This window comes from Arachis stenosperma, chromosome 10, assembly GCF_014773155.1.
Source record: "Arachis stenosperma cultivar V10309 chromosome 10, arast.V10309.gnm1.PFL2, whole genome shotgun sequence".
In the NCBI taxonomy this organism is placed as follows: domain Eukaryota; kingdom Viridiplantae; phylum Streptophyta; class Magnoliopsida; order Fabales; family Fabaceae; genus Arachis; species Arachis stenosperma.
The window spans coordinates 69,966,797-69,992,460 of record NC_080386.1 but is presented as its reverse complement, the minus strand read 5'-3'; the positions used below and the strand labels follow the sequence as shown (position 1 = coordinate 69,992,460).

Below are 25,664 nucleotides of genomic sequence, written 5' to 3'. Positions count from 1 at the left end.
GCATTTATATGATTGAGGCCATCATTCCATTAGCTTACTTACCCAAATAGCCTTACCTTTTATCTTCCTTTGTTAGCCATATTTGAGCCTACGATTAACCCACTTTGTTCTTAATTTAGCACATTACAAGCCTTAAAGCGAAAAACAATAAATGTCCTTAATTTGGATCTTTGATTGGCTTAGGCTGTGTGTGTGAGTATCATTCAAGTGTGGGAACCTTGGGACATTGGGTGAATAAAAGGGTAGTTTTGTATTATTAGTGTAAATATTGGGAATTGGGTACATACTCATGCATTGATCAAATGTAAGACCTTATGCATTGATGCTCTTGTATAAAAAAAATGAGAAAAACAACAGTATGAAAAGAAAAAATATAGAAAAAAAAGAAAGAAAGAAAAAGAAAAGAAAAGCAATAAAAGGGGACAAAATGCCCCAAAGTAAAGTTCAAATAAAATCAATGTATAGGTGTGATAATCAAAAGAAAATGCATGAGTATGTGAAAAAGTGAGGAATGGGGAGTTAGATTAGTACTTCATTGTATGGGTTATTATATAGGTTAGGTAGGAAAGTTTAAGTTAATCAAAGATTCGAATCCTAAGTCCACTAGCCATATATGATCCTACCTTGACCCTAGCCCCATTACAACCTAAAGAAAAGACCTCATGATACATGTATGCATGCATTGAATAATTGTTGATTGTTAGAAGAAAAACAAATCTTGGAAAGCATGATTAGGGGAGAATTGAGAGAATCAACCCCAAACACTGAGTGACTAGAGTGCAAACACTCCCGGTGAGGGTTCGATGCTCAATTCCTTGATTCCCGGCTTTCATGAGCGTTCTTCTTGCAAGTCTACTTGAACTTCATTTTGATATTTAAATTGGTAGGACTCATGAATCGTTATATGATCTTAAGCCCTACTTGTGCATGTATGTCTTGGAGATTGATTTATTTTTAACCAAGTAGGTAGAATCATTTTGCATTTAGTGGCATGCATATAGTTTCTTTGCTTTGAATAAGTGTCATATCCCTTATTTCTCTCTTGGCTTAAGCATGAGGACATGCTTGGTTTAAGTGTGGGGAGGTTGACAAACCCCGTTTTGACGGTTTATCTTGTATTGATTTTAGGGGATTTTATAACCTTTTACCCACATTTATCCATTGAAATAGCATGGTTTTATAACTTCTCCTTTAAATTGTGCTTAAGAGTGAAAACATGCTTTTTAGGTCTTAAAATAGCTAAATCTAATTCTCCTTGATTCTATTAGATGCCTTGATATGTTTGTTAAGTGATTTAAGGTTTAGGAGGCAAAGATTGGATCAAGGGAATGAAGAAAGAAGCATGAAAAGTTGGAGAACTCATGAAGAAATGAAAGAACCGGAAAGCTGTCAAGCCGACCTCTTCGCACTTAAACGACCATAACTTGAGCTACAGAGGTTCAAATGATGCGGTTCCAGTTGGGTTAGAAAGCTAACATCCGGGGCTTCGAAACGATATAAGATTTGCCATAGTTGCATCGCGCATAGGGGCGCGCACGCGCACGGTACGCGGACGCGCCGATGGTGGCACATGACCCACTTAATGCAACACGTGGCCAGCGATTTTAGAAGTCTTGTGGGCCCAATCCAACTCATTTCTGATGCTATTTAACCCAAGGAGTGAAGAGGGAAACACAGGTTAGTTACCATTAGTTTAGTTTAGTAGTTAGAGTTAGTTTCTAGAGAGAGAAGCTCTCACTTCTCTCTAGAATTAGGATTAGGATTAGGTTTAGTTCTTAGATTTAGATTTAGATTCATCTTCTTCTACTTCTATCTTCTCAATTCCTTATTGTTACATTCATTCTTCTTCCATTCTTTTATTGCAATTTCCTTTATGTTGTTCTTATATTTTGTTGTAGATCTAGTATTGTTCCTTCTACTTTCTTCCAATTCAATAAAAGGTAATTCATAATAAATGTGTTTCTTTTGATTGTTGTTGTTAATTCCTTTCAATAAATGTTGTTAGATTCTATTCTTGTTGTCAATTTGCTTTGCTTTTCTTTGTGCCTTCCAAGTGTTTGATGAAATGCTTGGTTGGATTTTAGTGTAGGTTTTGTTCCTCTTGGCCTAGGTAGAGTAATTAGTGACTCTTGAGTTATCTAATTCTTTTGTTGGTTGATAATTAGAAGTTGCTAATTAATTTGAATGCCTCTAAAGCTAGTCTTTCCTTTAGGAGTTGATTAGGACTTGAGGAATCAAATTGATTCATCCACTTGACTTTCCTCCATGGTTAGAGGTTAACTAAGTGGGAGCAATACACAATTCTCATCACAATTGAGAAGGATAACAAGGATAGGACTTCTAGTTCTCATATCTTGCCAAGAGCTTTGTTAGTTGTTAGTTTATTTCCTTTGCCATTTATAATTCTTGTCTATAATCTCAAAAACCCCAAAATAACTCACAACCAATAACAAGACACTTTATTGTAAATCCTAGGGAGAACGACCCGAGGTTTAAATACTTCGGTTTATAGATTTTAGGGGTTTGTACTTGTGACAAACAAATTTTTGTATGAGAGGATTATTGTTGGTTTAGAGACTATACTTCGACGAGATTTCATTTGTAAAATTCTAAACCGTCAAAAATCCAATCGTCAATTACACAGCACAAATGGCATCCTTCTGTAGGCAAATACTCTAAATGGACATGTGAATGCTATTTTCTCTTGATCCTGGGGATCTACTGCAACTTGGTTGTAGCCTGAATAGCCATCCAAAAAGTAGTACTAATCATGACCTGGTAGTCTTTCTAGCACCTGGTCTATGAATGGTAAAGGAAAATCATCCTTTCTGGTGGCTATATTGAGTCTTCTGTAGTCAATACACATGCGCCACCCTGTAACTGTTCTTGTGGGAACCAGTTCAGTTTTCTCATTATGAACTACTGTCATGCCTCCCTTCTTGGGGACGACTTGGACAGGGCTCACCCAGGGGATATCAGAAACTGGATAAATAATCCCAGCCTCTAGTAATTTAGTGACCTCTTTCTGCACCACTTCCTTCATGGCTGGATTCAGTCGCCTTTGTAGTTGAATCACTGGCTTAGCATTATCCTCCAAGAGAATCTTGTGCTTGCATCTGGCTGGGCTAATGCCCTTAAGATCACTGATGGACCACCCAAGAGCTGTCTTGTGTGTCCTTAGCACTTGAACCAGTGCTTCCTCTTCCTGTGGCTTTAAGGTAGAGCTTATTATCACAGGAAAAGTGTTGTCTTCTCCTAGAAATGCATATTTCAAGGATGGTGGTAGTGGTTTGAGCTCAGGTTTGGGAGGCTTTTCTTCTAATTGAGGAATTTTCAGAGGTTCCTCTATTTTCTCTGGCTCCTCCAGATCAGGCTGAACATGTAACATCCCTTCCAGCAAAATACCTTGCTTAAGTCAGGGTATTTCTACTAGAAAGAACGTTACGTGACCTTTTCTAATATTAACTACTTAATTACTGAGCCTTTGTATCGATTTCGCGTTTCAGTTTTAAGGAAATGCTAGAAAATTTTGTTTTTGTTCTTTAAAGACATATATCATAGGTTTCCAACAAACAATAGTAATCACATAAATATTATTGATAATAATTCTTATACAAAAGAAACCAAATAAAACTCAAATACAATATACCAAACATACCCCTCTATATGAAACAAAATCTCAAGGGACAATCGGCGAGGGGACTCTACCAGACCAATTAAAACCATAAAGAAAACCTACTAATCGCTCGCAGCTTCAAGTTGCGTCTTCAAACCTGTGTCACTGAAAGGGTGGAAAATTTGGGGGTGAGAACCAAACCACATGTTCTCAGTAGAGGTCGAGAATGCCGTTAAAGTAAAGAATAAAGCGCAAATAGTTAATTTCATCCAAAGACATCTAAAAGAAAATTAACCTCTTTTAAAAGCATTAGTTAATTATTTAAAATCCTAGACCCACATTTTCTTTATAAAACTCGTAAAAGTTTCCTAGACTGTATGAATGACCAACCTCTTCCAAGCATAGGTTCATTAAGTCTATGCTGAACCAGTTTGATTTTTCATACTTTACTAGACCTTAACATAAAAGAAGTTACCTACGCGGTATAAATGATCATCCTGCTCCAACCATAGGTTCATTAAGTCTATGCTGAACCAGTCAGATACTTTATACAAAACTAGACCTCAAACATACCAGTCACGGCCTCAGGCCCAAACAACTCAATCAACATCCAATCACTACAATCCAAACAATCAGTTACAAACACAGGTAATGAGGTTCAAACACAATCAAGAGCATTTATATCTAGTATAGCAAGTAGCAATTAAACAGGATTATTCATTTAGGCAAATCAATTACAATACACACACCCAAACAATGTCACATAGATGCATATGATGAATGTCTGGTCCTAGTACAGGCCATGAGCTCATGTGTCGGTTGGCTGCCCGCAATCCCGACATTTATCCGGTCACGAGTAATCCCGATTTCCCGAATACGATTTTCCGTTCCTAAATAAATGCGCATATGATAATAGCCGCTCATTTGAGACAGCCTCTGCTTACTGCAGGAAAATATATATATACTCTGCTCTGCTCTGGGGAAGCGGAAAATGGCTGTAGGTAACTTAGTTTCCCTACAGAAACTCTGGGTTGCATTAAGCAACTAGTATATATAAATATAGCTCTGGGTTGCATCAAGCAACTAATATATATAGCTCTGGGTTGCATCAAGCAACTAAATATAGATATAAATATCTCTTTATTATATTACTCTCTCTTTATTTCTCTTTACTTTGTTCTGGTTTCTCTTTTCTCTGTTCTGGTTTCTCTTTTCTCTATATCTCTTTACTTTCTCTGAATACTCAACGATCTCATATACCAAATAATCTCTTCTTAAAAGAATCATTGAAGTTTCTATCATTAAATAAGCCTTAAATATTTATTTTGATTAAGTCCTTATACTTTTATAAAAATTCGGACATAATCTCCCCTGAAAATAGGACTTAACCACCCTTACGGGTTCAAACCAAACAATTCACTTTACTCTTTTCAATCTTTCCAGCATCACATCAACTCAGAATCAAGCAAAATTCCACATTGAATCAGCCATATAGCACTAAGATTCATCTTTAGTTTTATAAACTCATAACTGTCACTAGGACATCCTCAACACTCTATCTTCTTTTCTGTTTTTAATATAGCAAATAAACTCGGAATTGCGCAAACTTTATGTCCAGGCGTTCGTCTTGAAATAAGCTTTCTAACAAACCAAAGATCATAATTTTCTGGTTTCTCTAGCCTTAGGAATAAAGGAAAAACCGAGACTGCTCTGCAGTGTGTAAAATCAGAAAAACAGCAGCAGCATGTGACATTCAAAATTCAATATAAAATCCAAGTTAAATCCAATGACTTTGAAAATTAATACAGTTCAACTTCACTCATCCAAGTTTCTTTTCCAATTGGTTTCAGGTCAATATCATTTTTGATGAAGAAGTTATATAACCTGGAAGTTGACTAATTTGCTGCAGAATTCTGCTTTAAAAGTTAATGAACTTATCTTCCTCCAAGTCCCATAACTTACTCATTAAAACATGGATAGCCCTGAAATTTAAGTCACATATGCTAAACATACTTAATTTTCACCTCCAATTGGTTGCATCTCAATATCTATCCAGGATCAAAAATTATAAATTCTCAAAGTTACTGATTTAAGAAAACAGAATCTGGTTTTTTCTACATAATGCATCATCTTTCAAAAATGCATATCTTTAAAACCATAAGTCCAATTGTTCTGAAATTTTACAGCATTAAAATAATAGTACTAAAGTTTCATTTAAAATTAGTTTCGCTTCAAAATTCAATTCAGAACATTCACAGCAGAGCCAACAAGTTACTGCTGTTCCAAAAATTCTGCAGTAAAATCAGAACCCGCAACCATTACTCAAAATTCACCATAAATCTTATATTAATGAAAAGGTCTCAAACTCTCCAATTCAGTCCCAATTATTCCCAAATTTAACCAGGACTTGGTTCCACGCAATTCCGTTCATCACAGAATTAGTTACAGTCTTTCAAAGTTACAGTCTTCACTTAAAAGTAATGCAGAAATTCAGATTTTAAAGCTTAACTTTGAAAAATCATAACTAAATCTTCAGTTAATACGAAACCTTCAAATTTAAATCCTAACAACTACACTTATTGAAGTTTACTCAGATTTTACTCTCATACCACTTCGATCACTAGCAATTACTAGGCCGTCATCAAAGTAACCTTTCTATTTTGAAAACCAGATTCTTAATAATAGTTCAGTCTTTTAGGCCCTAATTCTTCAACAATTCTCAATCCAGTATCAAATATATCAAATGATTATCTTAGTCTCAACCATTTATACATAATCAGTCGAAACCACAATCCTCTACTAATCTCAAGTCACTTTCATAGCCATAGCAATATACCAAACAACCATTTCAACAACCAACAATCAATAATTCAATCATCTACCATACCTAATTACAATCAATTCTATCACAGCACCAAGCACAATTGCAATCACAATCCAACATTCATATAATCAATTAATTACTCAGCTATTAATACTATTTGCAGTTATTCAGTAAACCTTGTTGGCATTCCTAAATTAAAATCATTTTAAACCCCCTACCTCGATGTCGCATTAACCACACAAAATCGGAAATGCAGCAACCCTCCATGTTCTAACGCGAGGATAACAGCATCAACCACAACTCTAATAGCAGCAACAGCAACTTTGGGGGGAAAATTAATAATGGCTGTAGCAAATGCAAGGGCAAAACAGAACAGATTATCAAAGGAGTAATAACCAGAAAAATGTTTGTAGAACAGAACCAATCGTACCAAGGAAAGACGGGAATGGAGCAACAGCTTTGGTACTCAGAATAATAGGAACCAGAGACCAGGGTGTCCGTCCTAGCGGGCAGCAGCATCAATTCGATCAGTTAGGATAGTAGGGACACCAACGGAATCGGAACAGCGGAACAAAATAAAAACGGGACAGAATCAAGAAAGGAAGAAGCGGAATTACCGGTGAATCTGTTCCGGTTTTGGCGACGATTCCTTTCTCGCGTTCCGTACCGGTGCTCTCACTTCCTTTTCCCTTTGACGGCGGCAGAATCGGCAAGGACGGGCTCTTCCCCCCTTGCGTGCTAACATCAGCAGCGGCATTCATAGCACTTCTCCAGCGGCAACCACGGTGACTCCGGCGGCGATGATGGCTGGGATTCGGCGGCGGTGGATCCTTCAATGGCGACGGTCTTTTCTGACACCTGAAATGACGATGGAAGCAGCCTCCCTCTCCTCCCCGGTTCGCGATTCCAGCAACGATGCGGGCTTAGACAGAATCAAAATCAGCGAAATCATCTTCTCCTCTTATGTGCAACAGCGACGATGGAGCTTCTGCGATGGTGATCAGGCGCAACCCACAACGGCAACAGGACGGAACCGTGTCTCCCTCCCTTGATTCTCGCGACGCTCGTCCTGTGTGTGTCTCTCTCTCACTCTCATGTGCAGCACAACAGCGGCAGCAGTGAGGTCTTGGCCGCGTCGCAGCTTCCTCCTCCCTCTCTTCACCTCCGTTTTTCCCCTGCCTTCCCTCTTTCCCCTTCCTTTCTTTTCCCTTTCTGTTTTCCCCCTCGAGCTCCCCGTTCCCTTTCTTTCCCTTTCTGATTGTAGATTTAGGGATTTAGTATATGAAATAGGAATTTGTGATATTAAGATTAAAATTAAGATTTTATAAAAGAATATAGATAGATATGAATAGATATTTTGATAAAATTGGAAGGAAGAGTATTTTTAAAATTAAATATACTCTCTTAAAATATTTAAGATCATTTATCAACATATTGCTAAGTGGAATTAATTATTTCTAATTTAAATTATATAATAAGCATATTAATTACATTTTTATAAAATATAGTTTAAACTTAATACTAATTATTCAAATTAAATGATATAACCTTTTATTATTTTTCTATTACTAAAATTATACAAAATATTTTATTATAATAAGATTACTTTAAAATATTAATTGATTCAAAATAAAACTATCTCCGAATCTATTTAATTAGTTCTAATAAAATAATTTCTAAAATTATAAAGTTTAAACTCAATAAGGTAAAATCACAATTTATTTATATTTAGATTTTTTTCAAAAATGCGGGATGTTACAGAACATCTTTAAATATGTCCTCTAGCTCTGATTCAAGACTTTCAGTCATATTGACTTCTTCTACCAGAGAGTCAATAAGATCAACTTTCATGCAGTCTTTCGGTGTGTCTGGATGCTGCATAGCTTTGACAGCATTCAACTTAAACTCATCGTCATTGACTCTCAGGGTCACTTCCCCTTTTTGGACATCAATTAGAGTTCGTCCGGTTGCAAGGAAAGGTCTTCCTAGAATGAGAGTAGCACTCTTGTGCTCCTTCATTTCCAGCACTACAAAGTCAGTGGGAAAGGCAAATGGCCCAACTTTGACAATTATGTCCTCAATTATGCCTGATGGGTATTTAATAGAGCCATCAGCAAGTTGAAGACAGATCCAGGATGGTTTAATTTCTTCAGTCAAACCAAGCTTTCTGATAGTGGATGTAGGGATTAGGTTGATACTTGCCCCAAGATCACATAGAGCTTTCTTGGTACAAATTCCCTCTAATGTGCATGGTATCATAAAGCTTTCGAGATCCTTAAGCTTCTCTGGTTAGCTTTTTAGAATGACTGCACTGCATTCCTCAGTGAGAATTCTCTCCAATCCTTCTTATGTCTTAAGATCTCTTTCATGAACTTAGCATAGGAAGGTATTTGCTCAAGTGCTTCTGCAAACGGAATCTTTATTTCAAGAGTCTTGAGATAGTATGCAAAGCGGGCAAATTGCTTGTCCTGTTCTGCTTGGCGGAGTTTCTGAGGATAATGTATTTTGGCTTTATATTCTTCATTCATGGTTGCTGCAGGTTTGTTTTCTACAAAAGCAGGCTGAGACACCCTCTTGAGGGAGTTATTATCAGCACTTGCAGGTGTCTGATCCTTTACTGGTGTTTGAACACCAGGATTGGATGCTAGATTGGCGTTTAACGCCAGATTCCTACCCTGTTCTGGCATTTAAACGCCAAAATTGAACATGGAATTGGCGTTTGACGCCAACTTTTCACCCTTTTCGGGCATTTGAACGTCAGAAATGGGCGTCCACTGGGCGTTCAACGCCAGTTTGTCACCCTTTTCTGGCATTTGAACGCCAGAATCCTTCCTCTCTGGGCTCTTATTGTCCTCAGATGGATTTTGGGTAGCATATTGTTCATCCTCTATCAGCTATTCTTTCCTTGGCTTTCTGCTGCTTTGAGTTGATGTATTTAATGTTTTGCCACTCCTTAATTGAACAGCTTGACATTCTTCTATTATTTGTTTAGATAACTGATGTCTTGTCTGGTCAAGTTGTGCTTCCATACTCTTATTAGCATCCCAAGTATCTTGTAACATTTCTTTAAACTCTGCTAACTGTTTTGTCAGAGTAAGTAATTGCTGGTTGAGTTCAGCAACTTTTTCTGGAGGACTAAGGTCAGTAGATACTGCTTTAGCCTCTTCCTTCATGGAGGACTCACTGCTCAAGTACAGATGCTGATTTCTAGCAACAGTATCTATAAGCTCTTGAGCCTCTTCAATTGTCTTTCTCATGTGTATAGATCCACCAGCTGAGTGGTCTAGAGATATCTGAGCTTTTTCTGTAAGCCCATAATAGAAGATGTCTAACTGCACCCATTCTGAAAACATTTTAGAGGGGCATTTCCTCAGCATCTCTCTGTACCTCTCCCAGTCATTGTAAAAGAATTCATTATCCTCTTGTTTAAAGCCTTGGATGTCTAGCCTTAGCTGTGTCATCCTCTTGGGAGGGAAATATTGATTCAGAAATTTTTCTGACAGCTGTTTCCATGTCCTTATGCTGGCTTTAGGTTGGTTATTTAACCACCTCTTAACTTGGTCTTTTACAGCAAATGAAAATAGTAATAATCTGTAGACATCTTGGTCTACTTCCTTATCTTGTACTGTGTCAGAAATTGTAAGAACTGTGCCAGAAACTCAGTAGGTTCTTCCTGTGGAAGACCGAAATACTGACAATTTTGCTTCACCATGATAATGAGTTGAGGATTCAACTCAAAACTACTGACTCCGATGGAGGGTATACAGATACTACTCCCATATGAAGCAGTAGCGGGGTTAGCATATGACCCCAAAGTCCTTCTGGACTGTTCATTTCCACTTAGTTCCATGATGGAGAAAGGGAGATGATGTAGATTTATTTTATTTATTTTATTATATATATATATATATTTCGAAATAATAATAATAAAAAAAATTGGAAACTAAAAAAATAAAGTAAAACAGATTTGAAAAATTTTTTATGAGGATTTTCGAAAAAAATGAAGAAAGAGAAAGTGGTTTGGAAGTTTTGAAAAAAATATATGATTGAAGAACAATTTAAAAATATTTGATTTTTAAAATTGATGACTAATTTAATGCAAAATTTTCGAAAATTTGAGGAAAATACCAAGGAAACCAAACTTAAAAATTATAAAATCAAAACACAAGAAGGACTCAAGAACATAAAAAGAACACCAAACTTAAAATTTTTAGAAAACCAAAAATAAATTTTTTGAATTTAAATAAAAACTAACAAGAAAACACCAAACTTAAAACATGCAACTAGACTCAAACAAAAAAATCTAAAAGAAAAATAATAATTTTTTGAAAAATTTTGAAAAGAAAATAAAAGACTCTGACCCAAAAGACAAAATTTTCCTAATCTAAGCAACAGATGAACCGTCAGTTGTTCAAACTCGAACAATCCCCGATAACTGCACCAAAAACTTGGTGCACGAAATTGCAATCACACATGCAATATCGCACAACTAATAATGAAAAGGGTCTTTGTTTGCAAGTATTACCTTACGTGAGTAAGGGTCGATCCCACAGAGATTGTCGGCTTAAAGCAAGCTATGGTTACCTTATAACTCTTAGTCAGGAGATTAATAATGAAAAGGGTTTTTGTTTGCAATATAATAGAAGAGCTTGAAATAAAAGGTACTTGTGTTTCAATAATGGAGGATAGGTTGGAGTTTTGGAGATGCTCTATCATCTGAATCTCTGCTTTCCTACTATCTTCTTATTTACGCACGCAAGGCTCCTTCCATGGCAAGCTGTGTGTAGGGTGTCACCGTTGTCAATGGCTACTTCCCATCCTCTCAGTGAAAATGGTCCATGTGCACTGTCAACACACCGCTAATCATCTGTCGGTTCTCGATCATGTTGGAATAGAATCCAGTGATCCTTTTGCATCTATCACTACGCCCAATACTCACGAGTTTGTAGCTCGTCACAGTCATCCCTTCCCAGATCCTACTCGTAATACCACAGACAAGGTTTAGACTTTTCGGATCTCAGGAATGGTCGCCAATAATCCTAGCTTATACCACGAAGACTCTGGATGCACAAATTCGAACACTCTGTTGTCAATAGAGGTACTCAAATTCGTGAACCAGGAACCCAAGAGATACACATTCAATCTAAGATAGAACGGAGGTGGCTGTCAGGCACGCGATCATAAGTTGAGAATCGTGATGAGTGTCATGGATCATCACGTTCATAATTTTTAAGTGCAAATGTATATCTTAGAATGGAAACAGGCGTGATTGAATAGAAAACAGTGGTAATTGCATTAATCCATCGAGACACAGCAGAGCTCCTCACCCCCCCCCCCCAACAATAGAGTTTCGAGACTCATGCCGTAGAGATACAATGTAAAACATGAAAATGTCATGAGGTACAAAATAAATCTCTAAAAGTAGTTTTTATACTCAACTAGTAACCTAGGTTTATAGAAAATGAGTAAACTAAGATAGGTAGTACAGAAATCCACTTCTGGGGCCCACTTGGTGTGTGCTTGGGCTGAGCATTGGAGCTTTCACGTGCATAGGCTATTCCTGGAGTTAAACGCCAGCTTTGGAGCCAGTTTGGGCGTTTAACTTCAACTTTTATGTCGGTTCTGGCGTTTTGATGCCAGAAAATGGTAGAGAGCTGGCGTTTTGACGCCAATTTACGGCGTCAAAACTCGCTCAAAGTATGAACTATCATATATAGGTGGAAAGCCCTGGATGTCTACTTTCCAACGCAATTGAAAGCACGCCATTTGGAGTTCTGTAGCTCCAGAAAATCCACTTCGAGTGCAGCAAGGTCAGAATCCAACAGCATCTGCAGTCCTTTTTCAGCCTCTGAATCAGATTTTTGCTTAGGTCCCTCAATTTCAGCCAAAAAATACATGAAATCACAGAAAAGCACACAAACTCATAGTAAAGTCCAGAAATATGCTTTTTGCACAAATTAAAAACTAATAAAAATATACTAAAAAGTGGCTAAATCCTACTAAAAGCTATATGAAAATACCCCCAGAAACCGTATAAAATATCCGCTCATCAGGCACCTTAACCATACTGAGAACCCCTGGTTCTTACCCCATACATATTTCGTGATTTTTCAGATGCAGGATGAGAAGCACCACTCTGTATTCTGGAGACTCTAATAAAGCGAAGAACTCTTGGGACTCAGGGGCGTATTTTTGTTTATATTTATATATGTATATAGATTCTCCCCCTTGTATTTTATGGTTGTCCGTCTTACAGGTTGACTCAAAGAAACAGGTTGTCGTTTTTCTGTCTTAGGTCATTTTGGGATTTTCTCATATATATGTATGTATACACTTATATCTTCTGGCCGGTTTATCTTCACAAACTGAGTTGGAAGCTTTGTTAATTACATCTTTGACACTCTCTTTTTATTATTCATATACATATATCTTATGTTTCTTCATACGCAAGTTTTCGTTAACGTGATCGTTACGATTTTTGTTTTAAACTTTCCTTCAAAGGCTCCTAGATATAAAACTTTTTCAACTATATATATTATTTTTAGAGGTCGTAATACCTTGCCACCTCAGTTTTATTACTTAAGCATAAGATTATGTGTGGTAGGGTGTTACAACCATCATTCTTCCATTTTTACCCAATTCACAGCTTAAATTTCTTACTTCCATCAACAAAATCACCGACATGTTATCATACATATATATAATCAATATCACCAATTTATCAACAATACCAAAACACCAAAGAGGCATTATATCCCCATCATAACCATAATCACCAACACATGATTAACTTCCATCATCAATCAATATCATAATTACTAGACATTCAATACATATAATCATTCCAGCTTATCCTATGGTCCTCTAGCCTAAGTTTTCACACGACATTATATATTAAATACACAAAATCTAAATCATACTTTGGCCGATTTTCACATATTTCCGAGACACCACCAAGTCACCCAAGCAAAAGCACTCAACCTCCACTAAGCTCCAAACCTTACAATTCAAGCTCCAACATATATATATATATATATATATATATATATATATAACACATATACACCAAAATTCAATACCCAGTACACAAATTTAAAAATTTAGCTAGGGTTGAGGATCCTTACCGTACCCACTGATTCCAAGGAATCTTAGGCTAGTTTCACTAGCCTTTTTATTTTGTTTTTTATTAGTTTTATGCACTTTCTTAAGCAATAAGTAAGAATTTGGATTAAAAGTTTATGCATACCTTGATCCATTCAAACATGGTTAATTTGATATTTTTTCATGAGATTTATACCATAATTACTTGTGTGCTAAGAATTATGCAATCTCTTGTGAATCTAGCAAAGCTTTGATGCATATATTGGTTGATGATAGGTGAAGAAAGGCATGAAAGGAAGCTAAAGAATGGCCATGGAAAGAAGGAGCAAAAGCAACGTTGGTGGCTAAAGTTGGATCACCAATGTTGCCTCAAACGTTTGAGGAAAAGACAGAGCAAAGTTCTGCATAATTTTGGTGCCAACGTTGGAGGGAACGTTTACCTCCAACGTTTTTGATAGAATGTGCTTTCTAGAAATTGGGAAAATTTATGGCGACACGCACGCGTAGATGATGCGTACGCATGGATAGGCCATCGTTGGAAGGAACGTTGCCAGTTCAATGCTGAGGCCAACGTTTGCAAAAAGTGTTTAAAAATTGGAATTGGGGAATATGCATCCATGCGCATGCATCACTAGCGCGTACGCGTGGATGTGCATTCTGCTCCCAAACACGCACACGCGTAGGCAGCTGGTGCACGAATTTGCAATCCGTACAACTAACCAGCAAGTGCACTGGGTCGTCCAAGTAATACCTTACGTGAGTAAGGGTCGATCCCACGGAGATTATTGGTTTGAAGCAAGCTATGTTTATTTTATTGATCTTAGTCAGGATACCAATAGAGTTCTTTAGCCTCGTATAAAGTAAAAAGGGCATAAAATAAATAGTTGTTACTTTAATAATGGAGAATATGTTGGAGTTTTGGAGATGCTTTGTCCTCTGAATTTCAACTTTTCCTTGAAATCCTTTTCCCACACGCAAGGTTCCTTCCATGGCAAGCTCTATGTAGGGTGTCACCGTTGTCAATGGCTACTTCCCATCCTCTCAGTGAAAATGGTCCAAATGCTCTGTCACAGCACGGCTAATCATCTGTCGGTTCTCAATCAGGTTGGAATAGAATCCATTGATTCTTTTGCGTCTGTCACTAACGCCCAGCCTTCAGGAGTTTGAAGCTCGTCACAGTCATTCAATCCCAGAATCCTACTCGGAATACCACAGACAAGGCTTAGACTTTCCAGATTCTCATGAATGCCGCCATCAATCCGGCTTATACCACGAAGATTCTGATTAAAGAATCTTAGAGATACTCATTCAATCTGATGTAGAACGGAGGTGGTTGTCAGGCACACGTTCATGGATTGAGGAAGGTGATGAGTGTCACGGATCATCACCTTCTCCATAATTAAGCGCGAATGAACATCTTAGATAAGAACAAGCGTGTTTGAATGGAAAACAAAAGTAATTGTATTAATTCATCGAGACGCTGCAGAGCTCCTCACCCCCAACAATGGAGTTTAGAGACTCATGCCATCAAAAAGTATGTAATTCAGATCTGAAAATGTCATGAGGTCCAAAATAATTCTCTAAAAGTTGTTTAAATAGTAAATTAGTAACCTAGGTTTACAGAATATGAGTAAACTAAGATAATTGGTGCAGAAATCCACTTCTGGGGCCCACTTGGTGTGTGCTGGGGCTGAGACTAAAGCTATCCACGAGCTGAGGGTTTTCTTGGAGTTGAATTCCAAGTTATAACGTGTTTTGGGCGTTCAACTCCGGATCATGACGTGTTTCTGGCGTTTAACTCCAGACAGCAGCATGTACTTGGCGTTCAACGCCAAGTTACGTCGTCTATCTTCGCGAAAAGTATAGACTATTATATATTGCTGGAAAGCCCTGGATGTCTACTTTCCAACGCCGTTGAGAGCGCGCCAATTGGACTCTCGTAGCTCCAGAAAATCCATTTCGAGTGCAGGGAGGTCAGGATCCAACAACATCAGCAGTCCTTTTTCAGCCTAACTCAGATTTTTGCTCAGCTCCCTCAATTTCAGCCAGAAAATACCTGAAATCACAGAAAAACACACAAACTCATAGTAAAGTCCAGAAATATAATTTTTGCCTAAAAACTAATAATATTTAACTAAAAACTAATTAAAACATGCTAAAATCTACATGAAATTACCCCCAAAAAGCGTATAAAATATCCGCTCATCACAACACCAAACTTAAACTGTTGCTTGTCCTCAAAAAACTAGATAAATAAAATAGGATAACAAGAAATTAAAAAGCAATAATATTTCAGAGTTTTAAGTGAAGCTCAGATTCTAATTGGATGAGCGGGGCTAGTAGCTTTTTGCTTCTGAACAGTTTTGGCATCTCACTTTATCCTTTGAAATTCAGAATGATTGGCATCCATAGGAACTCAGAATTCAGATAGTATTATTGATTCTCCTAGTTTAGTATGTTGATTCTTGAACACAGCTACTTAATGAGTCTTGGCCGTGGCCCTAAGCACTTTGTTTTCCAGTATTACCACCGGATACATAAATGCCACAGACACATAACTGGGTGAACCTTTTCAGATTGTGACTTAGCTTTGCTCAAGTCCCCAATTAGAGGTGTCCAGAGTTCTTAAGCACACTCTTTTGCTTTGGATCACGACTTTAACCACTCAGTCTCAAGCTTTTCACTTGGACCTGCATGCCACAAGCACATGGTTAGGGACAGTTTGATTTAGCCGCTTAGGCCTGGATTTATTTCCTTGGGCCCTCCTATCCATTGATGCTCAAAGCCTTGGATCCTTTTCACTCTTGCCTTTTGGTTTAAAGGGCTATTGGCTTTTTCTACCTCTTTTGCTTTTTTTTTTTTGAAAGCTTGTTTTTCACTGCTTTTTCTTGCTTCAAGAATCAATTTTGTGATTTTTTAGATCATCAATAACATTTCTCTTGTTCATCATTCTTTCAGGAGCCAATAATTTTAACATTCATAAAATTCAATATAAAAAATATGCACTGTTCAGGCATTCATTCAGAAGACAAAAAGTATTGCCACCACATATAAATAATTAGAATTTTTCTTATTAAGAACTCGAAAAAAATATTGCCTCTTTATTCTAAAAATCTACTATTTTATTCATGTTTGATGATGATGAGAAAAATAAATTATAACTTAATTGGCATTAAAATCAAAGTAGAGATACTAATTACTACTACTAATATATAACTTCTAAGGTAAATTTCTAATAAGAACAGTTATCACAGAGTTAAGGCAAAGATTAGAACTCAACGACCTTTATTTTAGAAAGTGGATGTTCCTCTAGTCTGTGGGGTGCTTGGTCCTTCAAGATATAATTTCTGACACTTCAGTTCCTTCAAGTTACATCCTTGCTCTTCCTGTTTCCTTAGGTGCCATGATCTTGATGAGTTTTAGCTCAATGATCATGGTAAATCACACCAAACTTAGAGGTTTGCTTGTCCTCAAGCAAAAGAAAGGATAAGAGAGGAATAGAGGGAGAGGCAATTTCGAAATTCAAAAGATATGATGAGTTGAAAAAGATTTAAAAAAAAGATATAAGATAAAAGATATGATTTATAAAAGATAAATATGATAAGAAAAAGATATAATTTAAAAAGATATGAATGATATTTAAAAATAAATCTGAATTTTTAATTTGAAAAAGATTTTAGAAGATAATTAAGTGTTGAAGAACTTTAAAAAAAAGAGTTGGATTGGATTGGAAAACAATTTGTTTTTATGGATTAAGATGCATGTAATATTTTTGAAAAAGGAATTTTAGAAATTAGGGTTCTTAGAAATTAGAATTAAAATTTTTGAAATTGAAGGATGATATTTGGAAACATGTTTATGCAAGAAATCATGAATTGAAACATAAAAATTAGAAAATTTGTGAAGAAAAACGAATTTTACCTCCTCCCCACCATCCTGGCGTTAAACGCCCAAATGCTGCATGTTTTGGGCGTTTAACGCCCAATTGCTGCTTCTCCTGGGCGTTCAACGCCCAGTTGTTGCTTCTTTCTGGCGTTGAACGCCCAGATGGCTACCGTTACTGGCGTTGAACGCCCAGTGGGTGCTTCTTTTGGGCGTTCAACGCCCAAAATGTTTCTTACTGGCTTTTTCACGCCAGTGAGCTTCCAAATTCCCTTGTAACTCTGTGAATCCAATCAATTGCTATTTTACCTTGAAGATACTTTGACATATACCTGTAAAAATCAATTAATTAATCAAAACGAATAAAATTAAATTTTGTGATTGGCTGGGTTGCCTCCCAGCAAGCGCTTCTTTATTGTCCTTAGCTGGACAGTGAGCTCTCATGGAGTCTCACAGATAATCAGAGCAAGGTAGAGACCTCCCAACATCAAACTTAGAGTTTGAATGTGGGGGTTCAACGCCAAACTTAGAGTTTGGTTGTGGCCTCCCAACACCAAACTTAGAGTTAGACTGTGGGGGCTTTGGTTGACTCTGCAGTGAGAGAAGCTTTTCATGCTTCCTCTCCATTGTTACAAAAGGAGAACCTTGTGTCTTATAGTTTGCAATGTCTGCAAACCACAGAGCTTCCTGAACAGCAAACAATTGCTCATCCGGAAAGGTTTCAGAGATCTCAGTAGGAGGGAGGGATGCTCCTGCTACTGGTTCTATCTGGGACAGGTGATCAGCTACTTGATTCTCTGTTCCTTTTCTGTCTCTTATTTCTATATCAAACTCTTGCAGAAGCAACACCCATCTTATGAGCCTGGGCTTTGAATCCTGCTTTGTGAGTAGATATTTAAGAGCATCATGGTCAGTGTACACAATCACTTTTGATCCTACTAAGTAGGATCTAAACTTGTCAATGGCATAAACCACTGCAAGTAATTCTTTTTCTGTGGTTGTGTAATTTTTCTGGGCATCATTTAAAACACTGCTAGCATAATAAATGACATGCAGAAGCTTGTTATGCCTCTGTCCCAATACTGCACCGATGGTATGGTCACTAGCATCACACATTAGTTCAAAGGGTAATGTCCAGTCTGGTGCAGAAATAACTGGTGCTGTGATCAGCTTAGCTTTCAGGGTCTCAAACGCCTGCAGACACTTTGTGTCAAACACAAATGGCGTGTCAGCAGCTAGCAGATTGCTCAGAGGTTTGGCGATTTTTGAAAAATCCTTTATAAACCTCCTATAGAATCCTGCATGCCCCAGAAAGCTTCTGATTGCCTTAACATTGGCAGGTGGTGGTAATTTTTCAATTACCTCTACCTTAGCTTGATCCACCTCTATTCCCTTGTTTGAAATTTTGTGCCCAAGGACAATCCCTTCAGTCACCATAAAGTGACATTTTTCCCAGTTTAAAACTAGGTTGGTCTCTTGGCATCTTTTCAGAACAAGTGCTAAATGGTTAAGGCAGGAGCTGAATGAGTCTCCAAATACTGAAAAGTCATCCATGAAGACTTCCAGAAACTTCTCCACCATATCAGACAAGATGGAGAGCATGCACCTTTGGAAGGTTGCAGGTGCATTGCACAAGCCAAATGGCATCCTTCTGTATGCAAATACTCCAGATGGACATGTGAATGCCGTTTTCTCTTGATCCTGGGGATCTACTGCAATTTGATTATAACCTGAATATCCATCCAGGAAGCAGTAGTATTCATGACTTGCTAGTCTTTCTAACATCTGGTCTATGAATGGTAAAGGAAAATGATCCTTTCGGGTGGCTGTATTGAGCCTTCTATAATCAATACACATACGCCACCCTGTAACTGTTCTTGTAGGAACCAGTTCATTTTTTTCATTATGAACCACTGTCATGCCACCTTTCTTAGGGACGACTTGGACAGGGCTTACCCAGGGGCTATCAGAAATAGGATAAATAATCACAGCCTCTAGTAACTTAGTGACCTCTTTCTGCACAACTTCCTTCAAGGCTGGATTCAGCCGCCTTTGTGGTTGAACCACTGGCTTGGCGTCACCCTCCAGTAAGATCTTGTGCATGCATCTGGCTGGGCTAATGCCCTTGAGATCACTGATGGACCACCCAAGAGCTGTCTTGTGTGTCCTTAGCACTTGAATTAATGCTTTCTCTTCCTGTGGCCCTAAAGCAGAGCTTATGATTACAGGAAAAGTGTCACCTTCTCCCAGAAATGCATATTTCAAGGATCGTGGTAGTGGTTTGAGCTCGGGTTTAGGAGGTTTCTCCTCTTCCTGAGGAGTTTTCAGAGGTTTTTTTATTTCCTCTGGTTCCTCCAGATCAGGCTGAACATCTTTAAAAATGTCCTCTAGCTCTGATTCAAGACTCTCATTCATATAGACCTCTTCCACCAGGGAGTCAATAATATCAACACCCAGGCAGTCGTCTAATGTGTCTGAATGTTGCATAGCTTTGACAACATTCAACTTAAACTCATCCTCATTGACTCTCAGGGTTATCTCCCCTTTTTGGATGTCAATGAGGGTTCGTTCAGTTGCTAGGAATGGTCTTCCTAAAATGAGAGTTGCACTCTTGTGCTCCTCCATTTCCAACACTACAAAGTCAGTAGGGAAGGAAAATGGCCCAACCTTGATAATCATGTCCTCAATTATGCCTGATGGGTATTTAATGGAACCATCAGCAAGTTGAAGACAGATCCGGGTTGGTTTGACCTCTTCAGTCAAGCCAAGCTTTCTGATAGTGGATTCAGGGATTAGGTTGATGCTTGCCCCAAGATCACATAGAGCTGTTTTGGTGCAGTTACCCTCTAATGTGCATGGTATCATGAAGCTCCCAGGATCTTTAAGCTTCTCAGATAAGCTTTTCAGAATGACTGCACTGCATTCTTCAGTGAGGTAAACTTTTTCAGTCTCCCTCCAATCCTTCTTATGACTTAAGATCTCTTTCATGAACTTAGCATAAGAGGGTATTTTCTCAAGTGCTTCTGCAAACGGAATCTTTATTTCAAGAGTCCTGAGATAGTCTGCAAAGCGGGCAAATTGCTTATCCTGTTCCGCTTGGCGGAGTTTTTGAGGATAAGGCATTTTGGCTTTGTATTCCTCAACCTTAGTTACTGCAGGTTCATTACCTACAGAAGTGGGTTGGGAAGCCTTTTTAGAAGGGTTGTCATCAGCACTTGTATGTGACTGATCCCCCACTGGCATTTGAATGCCAGGGGTGGAAGCTGGAGTGGCGTTAGACGCCATCTCCCCATTTGTTATTGGCGTCTGAACGCCAGAACTATGCTCCCTTTGGGCGTTCAACGCCGGATTCATGCTTGTTTCTGGCGTTGAACGCCAGGAATGAGCATGAGCTGGGCGTTCAGCGCCAGCATTATTCCTCTCTGGGCTCTGATTGTCCTCAGAGGGATTTTGAGTAGCTATTTGTTCATTTCTTGGCTTCCTGCTGCTTTGAAGTGAGGTATTTAATGTTTTCCCACTTCTTAGTTGAACTGCTTGGCATTCTTCTATTATTTGTTTTTATAGTTGTTTTTCTGTCTGCTTTAACTGTACTTCCATATTCCTGTTAGCCATTCTCGTTTCCTGTAATAATTCCTTGAATTCGGCTAGCTGCTGAGTTAGAAAGTCTAATTGCTGATTGAATTCATTAGCCTGATCCACCGGACTGAGTTCAGCAGTTACTGTTTTAGCTTCTTCTTTCATGGAAGATTCACTGCTTAGGTACAGATGCTGATTTCTGGCAACTGTATCAATAAGCTCTTGAGCTTCTTCAATTATTTTTCTCATATGTATAGATCCACCAGCTGAGTGGTATAGAGAAATCTGAGCTTTTTCTGTAAGCCCATAGTAGAAGATGTCTAATTGCACCCATTCTGAAAACATTTCAGAGGGGCATTTTCTTAGCATCTCTCTGTATCTTTCCCAGGCATCATAAAGGGATTCATTATCTCCTTGTTTGAAGCCTTGGATGCTTAGCCTTAGCTGTGTCATCCGTTTTGGAGGAAAATAGTGATTCAGGAATTTTTCTGACAGCTGTTTCCATGTTTTTATGCTATTCTTAGGCTGGTTATTTAACCACCTCTTAGCTTGATCTTTTACAGCAAATGAAAATAGTAATAATCTGTAGACATCCTGATCCACTTCCTTATCATGTACTGTATCAGCAATTTGCAAAATTTGAAACTCTGTAGGTTCTTCATGTGGAAGACCAGGATACTGGCAGTTTTGCTGCACCATGATAATGAGTTGAGGATTCAACTCAAAGCTACTAACTCCAATGGAGGGTATACAGATACTACTCCCATATGAAGCAGTAGTGGGGTTAGCATATGACCCCAGAGTCCTCCTGGACTGTTCATTCCCACTTAATTCCATGATGGAATAAAATAGATGATATGTATGTTGATATTATTTATTTTATAAAAATTAATTTTTATAAAATAAAATAAAAACGAAATAAATAAAAGAAATTGGAAATATTTTGAAATTGAAATTTGAATTTTTATATAAAATTTTCGAAAAATGTAGTTCAAAATTAGTTAGAAAGTATGTATTTTTTTTGAATTTTGAATTTTATGATGAAAGAGAAAAATATGCAAAAGACACAAGATTTAAAATTTTTAGATCCAATGTTCCTTATTTTTGAAAATTTTGGAGGGAAAACACCAAGGAACACCAAACTTAAAAATTTTAAGATCAAAACACAAGAAAGACTCAAGAACACCTTGAAGATTCACAAGAACACCAAGAACAAAAGAAAGAACACCAAACTTAAAATTTTTAGAAAACCAAGACAAATTTTTGAAAATTAAAGAAAAATTAACAAGGAAACACCAAACTTAGAGTTTGGCACAAAATTCAATCAAAGAAAAATTATTTTTGAAAAAGATTCCAAAGAGGATACCCAATTATCAAGAACAACTACTAAAGCTCCAGCCAATTGGGCAGCAACTTCATAGTTGATTTTGAAAATGTATTATATTTATAGATAAAAGTATAAAATTTTTGAAAGCTAATATTTTGAAAAAGCACCAGAAAAACAAGAAAAGACACAACACAAGAAAAACTCAAGATCAAACAAGAAAATAAACAAGAACAACTTGGAGATCAATGAAGAACAAAGAACACAAGTTCGAAAATTTAAAGAAAAAAAAGATAAAAAATGCAATTGACACCAAACTTAGAACAAGACACTAGACTCACGAAAAATTAACAATTAATAAAAAAAAATAATATTTTTTTTTAAAAGAAGTTTTTTTGAAAAGAAACTATCCTACCAAAATTTGATGACTCTATAACAATAACAATAAAAATAAATTATTCGTAATCTAAGAAATAAAATAAACCTTTAGTTGTTCAAACTCGAATAACCCCGGCAACGGCGCCAAAAACTTGGTGCACGAATTTGCAATCCGTACAACTAACCAGCAAGTGCACTGGGTCGTCCAAGTAATACCTTACGTGAGTAAGGGTCGATCCCACGGAGATTATTGGTTGAAGCAAGCTATGTTTATTTTATTGATCTTAGTCAGGATACCAATAGAGTTCTTTAGCCTCGTATAAAGTAAAAAGGGCATAAAATAAATAGTTGTTACTTTAATAATGGAGAATATGTTGGAGTTTTGGAGATGTTTTGTCCTCTGAATTTCAACTTTTCCTTGAAATCCTTTTCCCACACGCAAGGTTCCTTCCATGGCAAGCTCTATGCAGGGTGTCACCGTTGTCAATGGCTACTTCCCATCCTCTCAGTGAAAATGGTCCAAATGCTCTGTCACAGCACGGCTAATCATCTGTCGGTTCTCAATCAGGTTGGAATAGAATCCATTGATTCTTTTGCGTCTGTCACTAACGCCCAGCCTTCAGGAGTTTGAAGCTCGTCACAGTCATTCAATCCCAGAATCCTACTCGGAATACCACAGACAAGGCTTAGACTTTCCAGATTCTCATGAATGCCGCCATCAATCCGGCTTATACCACGAAGATTCTGATTAAGGAATCTAAGAGATACTCATTCAATCTGATGTAGAACGAAGGTGGTTGTCAGGCACACGTTCATGGATTGAGGAAGGTGATGAGTGTCACGGATCATCACCTTCTCCATAATTAAGCGCGAATGAACATCTTAGATAAGAACAAGCGTGTTTGAATGGAAAACAAAAGTAATTGTATTAATTCATCGAGACGCTGCAGAGCTCCTCACCCCCAACAATGGAGTTTAGAGACTAATGCCGTCAAAAAGTATGTAATTCAGATCTGAAAATGTCATGAGGTCCAAAATAATTCTCTAAAAGTTGTTTAAATAGTAAATTAGTAACCTAGGTTTACAGAATATGAGTAAACTAAGATAATTGGTGCAGAAATCCACTTCTGGGGCCCACTTGGTGTGTGCTGGGGCTGAGACTAAAGCTATCCATGAGCTGAGGGTTTTTTTGGAGTTGAACTCCAAGTTATAACGTGTTTTGGGCGTTCAACTCCAGATCATGACGTGTTTCTGGCGTTTAACTCCAGACAGTAGCATGTACTTGGCGTTCAACGCCAAGTTACGTCGTCTATCTTCGCGCAAAGTATGGACTATTATATATTGCTGGAAAGCCCTGGATGTCTACTTTCCAACGCCGTTGAGAGCGCGCCAATTGGACTCGTGTAGCTCCAGAAAATTCATTTCGAGTGCAGGGAGGTCAGGATCCAACAGCATCAGCAGTCCTTTTTCAGCCTAACTCAGATTTTTGCTCTGCTCCCTCAATTTCAGCCAGAAAATACCTGAAATCACAGAAAAACACACAAACTCATAGTAAAGTCCAGAAATATGATTTTTGCCTAAAAACTAATAATATTTAACTAAAAACTAATTAAAACATGCTAAAATCTACATGAAATTACCCCCAAAAAGCGTATAAAATATCCGCTCATCAGCAGCGCAGGCGCGTGAAGTGGTAAAATGTACCATCCATGCGTACGCGTAGGCCACGCGTACACGTGGACAAGCGAACGTTGGTACCCCAATGTTTAGTCAAACGTTGCTCAAAATGCCCAAAATCCATTTTTGACAAAGAACGTTTGACTCAATGTTTGCCCAAAAATGTTGACCCCAACGTTGATACCAGAACTGCACAATTGAGCACCTCTCTCTCCTCAACAAGATTGGGAGCCAATCCAATCAACTTCAACAAAGGCCAAAATCCCTATCTAGATGACTTGAAGATCAATTGAAGAAAGTGTATAAATAGCTTAGAGTTTAAGATAGTAGGATGTTGGTCAGTCAGAACCCAATTGGGGAAATTCCACAATCATTTTCTCCGTACGTTCCTCTGCTTTTCTGCACTTTTCTTTCTTTGTAATTTGAATTGAACTATGATGAACTAAACCCTCTCTCATTGGGTTAGGAAGCTCTGTGTAATTCAATGGATCAATATTAGTTTTCATTCTTCTTCTTCTATCTTTTCTCTTTATCTACTAGAAAGATTTCGATTTTCATTCAATCATTCAATTGTCTTGGAAGAGAAGTTGAATGTAATTGGGTTCTGTGATAGTCTCGGAAGAGAAATCACAGGATCATGCTTGAAATCTTTCTCACATTGGATTAGATTGGGTTTTGGATGGATATAGTGACATGTAATCCTACCAATACTTTGGGCAATTGTTCATGCTTAGAGAGATTAGATTGCTAAGGAATTGGGATCTAATCACCTAAGATTTCCATGGAGATCAATGAATGCATTGATTGAGGAAGAGATGAAAATGAATTTGATTAAGAGGATTATCATATCTCCTGACCCCAATGAGCTCTCCCACTTCTGATCTTACCCATTCTTTCAATTATGCAATTTACTTTGATGCTTAACATCCCTATTCCCTTTTAATTTCTTGCAATTTAAGCTTCTGCACTTTAATTACCTGTAATTTCCTATCAGCCATTTAATTTCTGTCATTTACCTTCAATTATTTATATTTCTTGCACTTTAAGTTTCCCTCCAATTTAAATTCTGCAACCCTTAATTCAATCTGATTCAGTTCAACTAGAACAAATCTCCAATTAAAGTTGATCAACCAACCAATCCCTGTGGGATTCGACCTCCCTCTAAAGTCGGTTTTACTTGACGACAATTCGGTGCACCTGCCGGTAGCAAAATTTGTTGAGAGACAAATTTTCGTGCATCACCCACGGACCAAACGGACCAAACCCAACAAGTTCTACAAGCTAAA

The 25,664-nt window shown here is 37.6% G+C and overlaps 1 long non-coding RNA gene across 1 annotated transcript; it reads right to left on the bottom strand.

Annotated features, from left to right (window-relative positions):
- Window positions 1–2,537: 2,537 nt before the first annotated feature.
- LOC130954179 (uncharacterized) lies at window positions 2,538–7,712 on the bottom strand. The gene is made up of 4 exons (XR_009076209.1): window positions 7,058–7,712; window positions 6,871–6,942; window positions 6,659–6,785; window positions 2,538–3,781 (listed from the first exon to the last, which is right to left on the bottom strand). It is a non-coding gene; the product is annotated as an uncharacterized LOC130954179 (long non-coding RNA).
- Window positions 7,713–25,664: the final 17,952 nt, after the last annotated feature.